Here is a 12058-nt window from a genome sequence, read left to right as displayed (position 1 = left end):
CTATGTAAAGCATGTTGTCCTTTTTCCTGATGGCAATGTGGGCAAAATATACAGCAATATTAGACTGTTTCCAGGCTTTTTGAATTGTAGATACAGAAGAACAATATCCCACTTTCATAAACCTGAGGTATTTTGAAGAATTGAATGGATAGATGATTGGTACTGTACTTAGCTTGTCTGCTCCTCAGTGAGCAAATGTAGAGTCTTCCAAGTTTTACCACAGTTTTGTAGAACTTGCTACAGCTTGTACACTGCTTACATAGTCTATGAGGTGATATAACCAGTGGTTATAAGGATACAGAAAATATAATGTAATAAGTGGTTGAAAAAAATATTTTTCAGTTAGTACTGTTTTCTAGTTACCTTTAAAGTGCATTTCGACATTATATTTCTTAGATTTTATGACATTCTTATATCCATTGGAAGTAGCAAAGTAAGCATTCTTTCCCATTGAATTTTTATATTTTCACAGTGCAGTATCAGAATTGGCCACTAGAGTATTTCCATGCATTTTCTGACCAAAACAGAGGCACAATGCATTACTAATATGCAGTGCAATAAATTACTGCCACATCTGGAACAATGATAACAACAACCTGGCTGCCAAGATGTAATGAATACTGCAATGAGTTCTTTTTAAAATATAATGTTCCAAGCACCTTCACACCATAGTGAAGCAGCAACAGAGTAGGATATTGTGGAGGAAAGAGTGTATACTTGTTTGTGCTCACAAATAGTATCCTACACAATCTCATTTAGCTATAACACATCTCTTGTTTGAAAAATCTAAGAATTACTGGCTGAAATTCTATTGGCATAACTGTACACCACACAACTAGGATGGCATCAGCTCACAATGGTAATGCTGTATTAAATCAAATGAAATAAAATTAGATTGAAAACTGACCTCCTACACACACAAACACACTTTCAGGTTCCGAGGCTCCCTAAGATTCCCTTTTGCCTTGGGGAAGCCTTTGAGAGCCTCAGGATGGGAGGGTAGCTTTAATTGCTAAAAAATTGTCACTGCAAGTCCCACCACCAGGATCAGAACTATTGCTGTCAATCCAACAGTGATTTTTGGCTATTAAAGGCTTCCCCAAATCCCAAGGGTCACAAAGTCATTCCTAGGGTGAAAGAGAACCCTACGGAGCCTTGGAACGGGAAACAGGGGAGAGGGGACAGGAAGCTTAGAATTAATGAAGTTAAAGATTATCATTGTGGTCTGATGACATCTTAGTTGTGTCGTGTAATGTTACAAGATTTCAGCCAGTTTTTTTTTAAAAAAATCTGTTCTGTGGAGCTGTCTCTTTAAATGAATATTGTAATTACAGTTAATGTTGCAAAGATTTCAAAGATTAAATCTGGTAACAAACCAACATTACTATAAACACAGCCCAAACTGGATACTACATAAATATATGTCCCCTGAGTTCCAAGCACCAAAAAAAGAGTTAGATCAGGAGGTGCCTGCAGGAAAAGTCTTTTTAATTTAAAAAGTCAGGAAACACCTCTCAGGGTAGTACTGTATCTCAGTCTTCTCTTATACATTGACCAAAGAGACAAAAGCTAGTATTTTCAAAGGCAATTTCTTAAAAATCCAAAAGTAGAACTGAAAGAGAGATATTAATACATAATAACCACTACCAAGATTTGCCCTTCCACTGCCACATGTAGAATTCTGTTGCCTAAATCAAGATGATATAGGTCAAATTTCTGCTCCCGGGGAAACAGAATCATTTTGGTTCTCCAGTTTTTTCTCTTGGCTTCACAAGGCAAGCCAAATAGCCTGTAGTAGCTACATTGGTATACTCTGTGATGCCACACCAGAGAAAGACAAAGTGCTTCTTTTGTTCCATACATATGCAGAAACTGGTAGTGTTGATTCTTCTATCAGAAGTTTGGTATTCCTGTTGTTGTTTTAAAAGGATATGTGGAAGGAGGGTCTGTCAGTTAAGGAACCAAAAGAAGATTTGGCACAAACTTGAGATAGATCCGGTTAAGAAACATGTGAACATTCCTTGGGCAGCTTAACGCTTCAAAGCATTGATGTTTTCCTTGTCTAATAATTAATGTTAATGGATCTACTAAATAGTAAACAAGACAACAAAGGAAGTGTTAATGACATTCATCTTTATGTGTTTGTTTAATCTGTAAGCGAGTAACAAGCAATGAATGTGCTGTGACTAGAGCAGCCTACAGCCCTTTCTGTGTGGAGAATGTGCTAAAAAGAGATTTGAACTGATTTTTTACACTGCCACTTAGTATGTTCAAGCTGACTGGGTAAGGTGGGGTGTCTGAAAGAGCTTGGAAGCCTATTTAATTAAGTATCTTGACATTCTGTGTCTGAAGGACATTGGCAGATGTCCAAATACAATGTTTGGCTCTTAAGCCATTTAATTGAAACTATATAGAGGGGTGGGGGGGGGGAGAGCTCTTGGCAGAAGGCTTCCATGAGATTTTTAACGACTATTGAATTGACCAGACAGGGCAACAAAGCTCATAAAATGGGATTAGCAAAATTGTGTTGTTAGATATTTTACGCTGTGTGACATGTGCTGTAGCAAAGAAATTTGGCTGGATTAACCTACAGAATATAAAGATATCACAGACAAGAGGGGCTGAGTTATTAGGCTGGTGTTACCAAAGAAGTCTATTTTCATGCATATTAATAGAGCTCATAAATTTCTCATCAATGATTTTTCTCCTTTGGAAAATAATTGCAAGACTAGTTTCTTTGACAAGCAGCTGTCAAAACAGTACGGACAGATTTGCAACACCATCCATTGGACTGAGGGTGTAATCATATAGAAATGTACTAGAGTAAGGTTGCTTTATGTTAGATCTGGATTTTAAATTTTTCGAATCATGCATCTTTTAAGTGTTTTTATCTGAATTTGTTAGCCAATCTGATAATGTAAAATTAATGTTGAAAAAAAAATAGACTGAAATGAAAAAAAAGTCAATAGGCTCCATTGAGATTAATGGACAGATTGAGGATTGAACTGTGAGAATGTGTAATGCTTGCTGGCACTGAGAAGATGCATCTTTATTCATGCAAGTGCTAAGGGAATGCAGTGGGTCCCATGGAAAGAGGATGATAAGCAGCCCATTAAAGGGGCTTTAATGAAGTGTTCCTCATCTCTATTCTTTCAGGAAAGGGCTTTGTTTCTGATGCACCTAACGAGGAAAAGACCTCAAATTCAATCTGCAGCATCTATACTAATGGTTGGGGAGTACTCCTTTCCGAAACCTTGGAGCTTCACTGCCCACATAGGCCACTAGTGGCCAAGTTGAGGGCCAAGGAGTGCATCCAGCTCTTGAAGGGAAAACAAGAGAGAAAGAGAAAAGGACAAGAGAGCTAAAATGGGTGCAGTGATGGAAGGAGCAGGAGGCTCTTTGCAGGTGGTCAGTTCCCACCTTTGACAAAAGCAGTCCCTGACAATGGTTGTTGTAGATTTTTGGGGGGCTGTTTGGCCGTGTTCTGAAGGTTTTTCTTCCTAACGTTTCGCCAGTCTCTGTGGCTGGTATCTTCAGAGGACAGCAGTCAAAACTCTGTGCTCTGGCAACTTGATGGTTGGCAAGGGGAGAAGGGGTTGGTAGAAGAATGGAGGGGCTCTGCACACTTTCCTCTGACATGGACCCCATAGTGATTTGCCCCCAAACGGAACACCGTTCTTCACAGGAAAAAAAAAATCTTCCCTGATCACCATTCCCTAATTTAGACAATGGCAAACTATGTGATTCAGAAACATTGAAGCTAGAAGTGAGAAATCCTTAAGTACTAAATGCTGATTACTGTCACACAAGTTTTTTTAACTTCAAGTATAGTGAAAATTAGCTTGCTTTGTTTTGTGAAGGATAATTGAAAGGTAAATATGGGCTGTATTTGCAAATCTGATTCTTCAGTCCTGAATCTCTGTAGAACTGCTATCAGGTTCTAATTATTTGATATCTAAGTTGTCTGATTTGTCAGGTACAAGTCTGTCTCAATATAAGTCAGTTTTCTGCATTGGTTGAACTGGATCAACAATCTGTTGTTCCCACAATTGTTCTTGTTGGAATTATTATCAACCTTCATATGTTGCCTGGAAGAGATTTTTACAAAATCTCGTATTACAAAAAACACACGTTCTGCCTACCAGCTGCCGATCAGCCGATAGGCAGCCACCCAACCCCACAGCCAACCCCTGACTCCTTTCCTCTCCCTACCTTAGCCCTCCCCCAACCCCACCAACACCCCTTCCTATTTAAAAGACAACACAATTCTGCCTATTGGTCGTCAGTTAATCAGCGACCAATAGGCAGCCACACCCCCACAGCCTACCCCTCTCAGGCCCTTCCTCTCCCTATCTTAGCCCCCACCCACCCACCCCCACCGACACATCCTTACCTTAATCGCCGCTGCCAAGGTCTTCATCTGGCCTCCTAGCCACAGCATGTAAAAAGGGAGACTGGCTGCCCTTTGCAAAGATAACGGCTCTGGCTTCATTTAGGGTAGGGAAGCTGCAGCTGCCATCTTTGCCATCTTTATTTTAATAACACCCCCCCCCCCAAATGAATCAACGAATAACGGGGCAACTTCATGCTTTGTGAGTCATCAACTTTTGATGACTCACGAAGCAGGACAACTCACCAAAATGGTGAGTCATCCCCATCTCTAATCAAAATTCATTCTGTATAAAGCTGGTGGATGTGGTTGGGGAGCCACAGGTAGATCATTCCTGACTTAAATGACAGAAAACTCAATATGGGCACCCCGTATTTGTTTCCCTGGAGAATGCCCAATTTCATCCAACTCCCCCAGAAGCAGCAGGGACACTAATGAATACTCCACTCTGTTGTCATTGTTGTTGTACCAATTCTGGAAGAAGCCCAGCCAGCCCTTCCCTGCTTCCACATGCAGCCAACCACTTGTCAGCTGAGTAGGGACACTCCCCAGCCTGTCTCCCTACTGAAGTGGTCAGCTACACAGGAAGGCAGGGAAGGGCCGGCCAGGCACCTTCCAGGATTGAATGTGATGATGATGGAGCCAAAAACTATGTAGAGCCTGGTAAGTAGCCTGACCAGTTCTCGGGGGAAAGATTGGGCCACCATGGCATCTGTGGCACTGCAGTTCATATTTGTTTCCCCAGATAAATGAATATGAAGCACCCATGTCTACAGAAAACATGTCATTTGTTTTGTGAATAATTCCTTGATACATGTGTGCAACTAGATTTGTAATTTGCAGACTGACTGATATGGAGACCTGGTATGAGTAGCAGTTTGTGGGGGCTATCACAAGTAGTTCTGTGGGCTGTATTTCTTGTTGGCAAAGATGCATGTAATATTTGTACATATTGGCCCACAATGTGTTAAAGCTCTGCTTCCAAGTGTGGGAGAGTCTCTAGTTCTGTGCTAGAATTTTTATAGAGTTCAAGACTGTATGCCTTAATGTAGAAACCCACACAGAATTTAGTTGTACATTTGAATAGTTCCATGGGAGCTGTCTCAGAAATATGCAAGTTAATGGAGATTGTGGGAGCTACAGAACAATGAGGGACCTGCTTGTCTTCAACAAAGCAGAGAATTGTGCAAAAGACATAGTATCTTCTAAGCTCTGTCTCTAGTACAAATCTCAAGGAGTTACTGGACAGCACGGAGGGGATGAAGCACCCTCAGAACCAGTCATATGGTTTATGACTGGCCACACACCCCTCCCCAGCATGAATCAGATCTTGACGGATCCTCCCTGCAAAGTACCAAAGTAGGACTGCAGGTGATTTATTTGAGTTGCTGTCTCTCTCCAGCCTAGACATCTGAGCATGCATAGCTACTTCTTTTATTATTATTTACTTAAAGTTTTCACTTAAGGAATTTTTTTAGCTGATTAAAAATGCTATAAGTATCCTTATCATAGGTATGCCATTGGGGTGTGTGGGGGGGGAATATCCATTATTGGACAACTCCCTGGCTTCTGGCCATACTGCCTGAGTATTCTTGGGAGTTAAAAGTCCAGAAAAACCAACCCTTCTGGTCCATGCATTTTGGAAACTTTTGTTAAACACTAGCTCTTAAGCAGAATGGAACGTGGAATACAAAGATTATTATAAGTTTATTTCACTGAATAGCCCCCCTCTCCACACACTTTATAAGCATCAGTGCTTCTCAAAATTGCACATAAGTTAGTAAAGATGAACATATGCTTGGAACAGTGGCCAAATTCCTATTTGATTACATGACCAGTGCATGTCAGTTGTGTGCATGTTTACACACCTAGCATATCTCCTACCATTTTATTGGTGCATGCATGGGATGGGTGAGGGGGTGTGATAGCAACTTCTGCCCCGCCAAGGTTTTGACCTGGTGCCGAAATATCAACAATGACGGCGCCAGACGAATTTCAGTTGGGAGGGCATTCCATAGTCTGGGGGGCAGCTGCCGAAAAGGCCGTTTGTCTACAAGCCATTCCTTTTACCTCCTTGAGGGATGGCTCTTTCAAAAGGGGCCCCTGGCTAGATCTTAACTGCTGGGTAGGTTCATATGGAAGGAGGCGATCCTTCAGGTATCCAGGGCCCAAGCTGTTTAGGGCTTTATATGTCAAAACAAGCACTTTGAATTGGGCCCGGGCAGCAACTGGTAACCAATGTAACTTAAACAGAATCGGCTTGATGTGTTCTCTAGTGGCCCCACCACTCACCAGCCGCGCAGCTCGATTCTGGACCAGTTGCAGTCGCCGGACCATCTTCAAAGGCAGCCCCACGTAGAGCGCATTGCAATAATCTATACAAGATGTAATTTTTAAAGGTTTCTAATAAAGTTAGTGGTGGTTCTAGGAACTGTATTCCAGAAAGCAATTTTCCTAGTTCTGATGCAGGTGCCACTCTGAAACATAAAGAATGTTATTTCTAGTCTTCCCACTGTATAGTGTATACTAAATCGTGGGCACTGGAAAATCAGGCACAAAATAAATAACATAAAATAAGCACTATATACAGTGGTGCCCCGCATAGCGATGATAATCCGTTCCAAAAAAATTGTCGCTATACGGATTTGTCGCTATGCGGAGCAAAAAAGCCCATAGGAACGCATTAAAACACGTTTAATGCGTTCCTATGAGGAAAAAACTCAGCGTTCTGCGGAAATCCTCCATGCGGCCACCATTTTCGCTGCCTGGTAAGCGAGGAAAGGGCGCGAAAACACAGCAGGCGGCCATTTTCTTTACCCGGTGGCCATTTTGGAACCGCCAATCAGCTGTTTAAAAAAAATCGCAATGCGAAAATCGTTAAGCGAAACGCTTACTGATCATCGCAAAGCGATGTTTTCCCATTTTAAAAAATCGCTATGCGGATTTGTCGTTAAACGAATCGCTCGTTATGCGGGGCACCACTGTATGTTTTTTGACTTCACAAAAATTAGATGTATATCTGTCTAAGAGAAATATTAGAAACATTTCATCAAGTGTGTGGTTTAATTTAGGGTAATGTTACTCTGTGTTTTATAATATTTAAAAGATCAAAAATAAAATTAAACAATTCCTCCTTTTTAGATCTTATAAAATTTATAAAATAAAAGGACTGACTTTTTCATGGTGGCCCCAACTACAACTGCAATCGATCTATAATCAGGATAAAAAAACAGGAGGATTTTATAGCGAGTACATAGCACTTGATAAAATATTACTCACTACAGAAAAACAACAAACTCAAAAAGCATGTAAGTTTTTATTGCAATGGGACACTCAAGATGAGGAGGTTAAGGAAACAATGGTAAAATGGTCAAAAAAATTTGGATATAGTATTGAACTTGAGAAATGGCAACAAATGTGGACTAAAAATCTTAAATTAACATTAGCAACGTCATATAAGGAAAATTTGTATAAAATGTTTTATAGATGACATCTCCCTCCATCCAGACTTGCAAAAATTTCTGCCAATATTTCGAATAAGTGCTGGAAATGTAAAAACCAAGAAGGAACCTATTACCACACATGGTGGACATGTGATACTGCAAAGAAATATTGGGTCAAAATGTATACATGGATTAAACAAATGACTAAGCAAGAAATACAATTTAAACCAGAAACTTTTTTATTGGGACTAATACCAAATAATATAAATAAGGAAAGTTATTACTTAATATCACATGTCCTTACAGCTGCTAGATTAGCATGGGCACAAGTATGGAAGGAGGGAGATCCACCAAAAGACGAAGTGATTATCAAAAAAATATTAGAGTGCGCTGAAATGGATAGACTTACAAAGAGACTAAAAGGGCAAGAAAAGTCAACTTACTATGAAAGCTGGAACATGTTCTACGAATGGTGGAAAGCAAAAACTTTGTAATAAATAGAAAATGACCAAAAGGAATAATGAGGAGAAGACACTGCTGAAAGAAATGTGTTATTATACAAAAGGCTTGTAGGCTAAGCTCTACAGTATGTATCGTTTGTAGATAGAGATTTAGGCATACGTGTGTATATATATGTCTATGTACAGATATGTGTATATAAAGTAAAAAATAAAAAAATGGAAAAAAATTTTTATTTGTTTTCTTCTTTATAGGTATGGGAACAAAGAATGATAACTCCAGGAGCAAAAAACATGGTGTTCCAAGAGTGTGAAGAACAAAATGAAGAACAAGAATGGAGATCGAAACCATTTGGCTTGGTGTAGCAGCTGGTGTTGTGAATCAGGCCGCCACCAAACAGAGAACGGCTACTTCACAACACCAGGGTTGCCTCTTGCCACAATCAGCAGACAAGAGAATTGATTCAACAGAAAACTCCTGGACATGATTTTATTGCAGATTGTCTAAAACCTACTGTTTAACATTAGATTTTTTTTTTAAATTGGAAAACACAGCTAAATATTCTTAATTTTTGTAAATTTTTGGTAAAAGTTTTTAAAAGAAAGTTGGTTGCTGTAAAAGGAGTCACTTTAATTTACACATAAATCGTACAGGTCCCCTAAAAAGTAATATACCCTTTTTAGTTTTAATTTTGAAATCAGAAACTGAAACATCATATATGCTGTCATGTTCCTAACCGCCCCAGCTGGAACTGCTAATGGTCAAGAAGATCCTGTTTGTAATCTAAGATCTGAGAGTCATGGGCAACAGCTGAGGTATGCCTGCTCTACCACATGCTCCTGATTTCAGAAATTGATCCATGAATGGTAAATAAAGGGAACCTCTCTGGGGGCAATAGAACTATTTGCCATGAGAAGCTAGATCTACCTCTCTCCTTCCAGGAGCTGGCTAGGACCTTTTTATTTAAGAAGGCCTTCGGCAGTTGAGAACCTCCAGTTATACAATTTGAGCTGATGTGCTGGTTTTTCAGGTAAATTATTTTACTGTTTTAAATTAAGTTATTTTAAAGAGTTATAATTTTCATTGCATTTTAATTATAAAATTGAATATAATTCTATTTTAATGTCGATGGTTTTATTGTATTTTAATCTTCTGTTTTAAACTGTTCTGTAAGCCACTTTGGGTCCCAATTCTGGGGAAAAAGTAGCATATAAATCAAATAAACAAACTAACTTGATAAAACAGTCAGTGAGTGATATTAAACACAAAATAAGCATCCACGGTGGCTCCTTAAAAATTTTGTCCCCAAATATGTCAGTGTAGAAATTTGTGTGTGTAGAAGCTTTCACTCACTATTGCTACTTCCTTCCTTCCAAGATTTGCAAATGAGAAAACCACTGAAATCACACAGCATGCTGTTTGTGATAACAGTAAGTCTTGAGCAGGGCATAATGACTCACCAAAATATGACTGCAACACTGAATGACAGACATCAATAAATGATATTCATTCTGCCTTTATTGTGCTCCATATCTTATTGTTGCAAATAGCCAACCTGGTCAGTTTTTTCTAACTTTAAGAGCACATCTATTGAAGACTTTAAGAGAAGGGTGCAATCATACCCTTATTCAAAATAACTGATACTCCCATGCCGTATCCATTTTAAATTGCTTTTCTAAAATTCTCTTCACAAAAGTCCACCAGCATTTTTGTGACTACTCTGTTTTTCCATGTATAAGACACCACCCCCACTTTTCTAACCAAAAATTAGGAAATCAATATTTTAAACATAAAACAGAACACATTTTAAATTAATAATTAGGTAATATTTACATACCAATACTGTCATGTTATGCATCACACTTGGCTTTGAGCATATTGCTTTATTCAGGCTTGGACATTACCAGTCCCTGTTGCATTAGAACACTGCCTACATGTTCCACCTCCAAGGAGGTGTTTTCTAATTGATTTGTTCAGCATCAGCTGATGTCAGTTACATAAGGCTTGTGCTTGGAGGAAGCTAAGTTTCCTGACTGTAGGAAGCTAAGCCTCATGATTGGAGACAGTTAAACCTTGTAATTGAAGGAAGCCTTTTTTGCGGAGGCATGGTATGGGCAATTTTGCCATAGTGCAGTTCTCTCCTCGGCTTAATTCCATGTATAAAATGACCCTCAATGTTTAGTCTAAAGATTTTAGACAAAAGTATCATACCTGGAAAAATATGGTAATTTTTAAGGGCATTTTCCTGAAAACTCTGCATTGGCATTAGGCAAATATGTACATCTACCTGAGATTGAACAGTTGAATGTATTTCCAGTGAGACTGTGGTACAAAGGGGCATAAAAATTCATAGATATGTTCAAAATAGATTGGTTCAAAGAAGATAAATCAACTTGATCCACCCATCTAGAGTCCTTCATCAGAAGAACTGTATAAAGAAAATATAAGCTTTTCATGCACAGGAAATTATGTTTTTAAAGGTTTTTAATGAGTCTTCTACGTTGAGAAGATAACAAATGAAAGATGACTAGAAAGTAAATGGGGCATGTTGTGCTCCACACTGAAAATACCGTATTTTTCCACATATAAGACACTGTTTTTTCCTAAAATCATTACACTAAAATTTGAGGGGCCTCTTATACATGGAAGTAAGCAGAGCCTGTAAACAGACTTTCTTGAATCAAAAGGCTTAGCTTCCTATAGTCAGGAGACTTGGCTTCCTCCAGTCAGGAGCCTTATGGAACTGACGTCAGCTGATGCTGAACAAACCAATTGGAACACACCTCCTTGGAGGTGGAGCCTGTAGGCTCAGATTCAACAGGGACTCCTAATGTCCGTGCGTTCTGAGCCCAGAGGCTGAATATTCCAAGCTAAATTTTCTTAATTTTTGGGTTACAAAAGTGGGGGGGGGGGAATCTTATAAACAAAAATACGGTACTTGTTCTCTGATAGGCCATAGAATGGTTGCCATTCTAACATCATTCAATGGCCAATATGATTTATACACTGCCAAGCACAAAGAACATCTGGTTTCATTTCTAATAGTCCATCCTCAGCTTTGGCATGGGCAATGTATGGCCCTCCAGATGTTGTTGAACTGTATCACTCATAATCCCTCACCATCAGCTAGTCTGGCCTGAGCTGATGTGAGGTGTCCACCCCACTCTGTAGATTCTCTCCATTACCTGCTGGTGAGAAGTGGTAAAATAATACAGTAACATCAACTATATGCTGCATCTGCTCCTGATTCATTAAGAGCAGAAAAAATAATTTATCACCAGAAGATAGAATTCTTTAACTGCTGAAAGCATCTGGATGCCCAGCTGGAACCTTTCTCACTTTTCTTGTAATTTCTCAATTACATGGCTTTGTTTTGCAACTGATCTTCAGAACTTATGGATGAGCTTTCAGATCACGCTATGGAAACTCCCAACACCACAATGTGCTTTTAAATCAAGCTTTGAAAACTCACAGAAAATAGGATGTAAGCACATTGACTAATAATGTGGGAAATGCTCCAGGATTGTGACAGTCTGTTTCATATTTTTTCTGTGGACTAATTGTCAAAGTAAATCAGCCTGGAGTTTTTCCTCTACTGCTGGAGGTTCTACTTTTCTGGAATCAAATGCTTTTGTGCTGTTTCAGGCAATCTGATATTTGAATTGATGTAGAAGGGTTTACAGCCATTGTATTTAAAACCACTCCAACTGGCTCTAATGGCAGTGAGAGGGATAGGGCAATGGGGAAACTGCCTACTGTGTGAATC

The 12058-nt window shown here is 39.3% G+C and overlaps 1 long non-coding RNA gene across 1 annotated transcript in view; it reads left to right on the top strand.

Moving 5' to 3' along the window:
* The window catches only part of LOC110082163 (uncharacterized), a 121496-nt gene extending 111684 nt beyond the window's left edge, over positions 1 to 9812 (top strand). The window contains exon 4 of the long non-coding RNA XR_013537277.1: positions 8547 to 9812. This is a non-coding gene — a long non-coding RNA (uncharacterized LOC110082163). The remainder of the gene's footprint in view (positions 1 to 8546) is intronic.
* The last annotated feature ends 2246 nt before the right edge of the window (positions 9813 to 12058 follow it).

Source organism: Pogona vitticeps, chromosome 6 (assembly GCF_051106095.1).
Source record: "Pogona vitticeps strain Pit_001003342236 chromosome 6, PviZW2.1, whole genome shotgun sequence".
NCBI lineage: Eukaryota > Metazoa > Chordata > Lepidosauria > Squamata > Agamidae > Pogona > Pogona vitticeps.
Note: the sequence above shows the minus strand (reverse complement) of the source record. Positions and strands in the feature narration are given on the sequence as shown.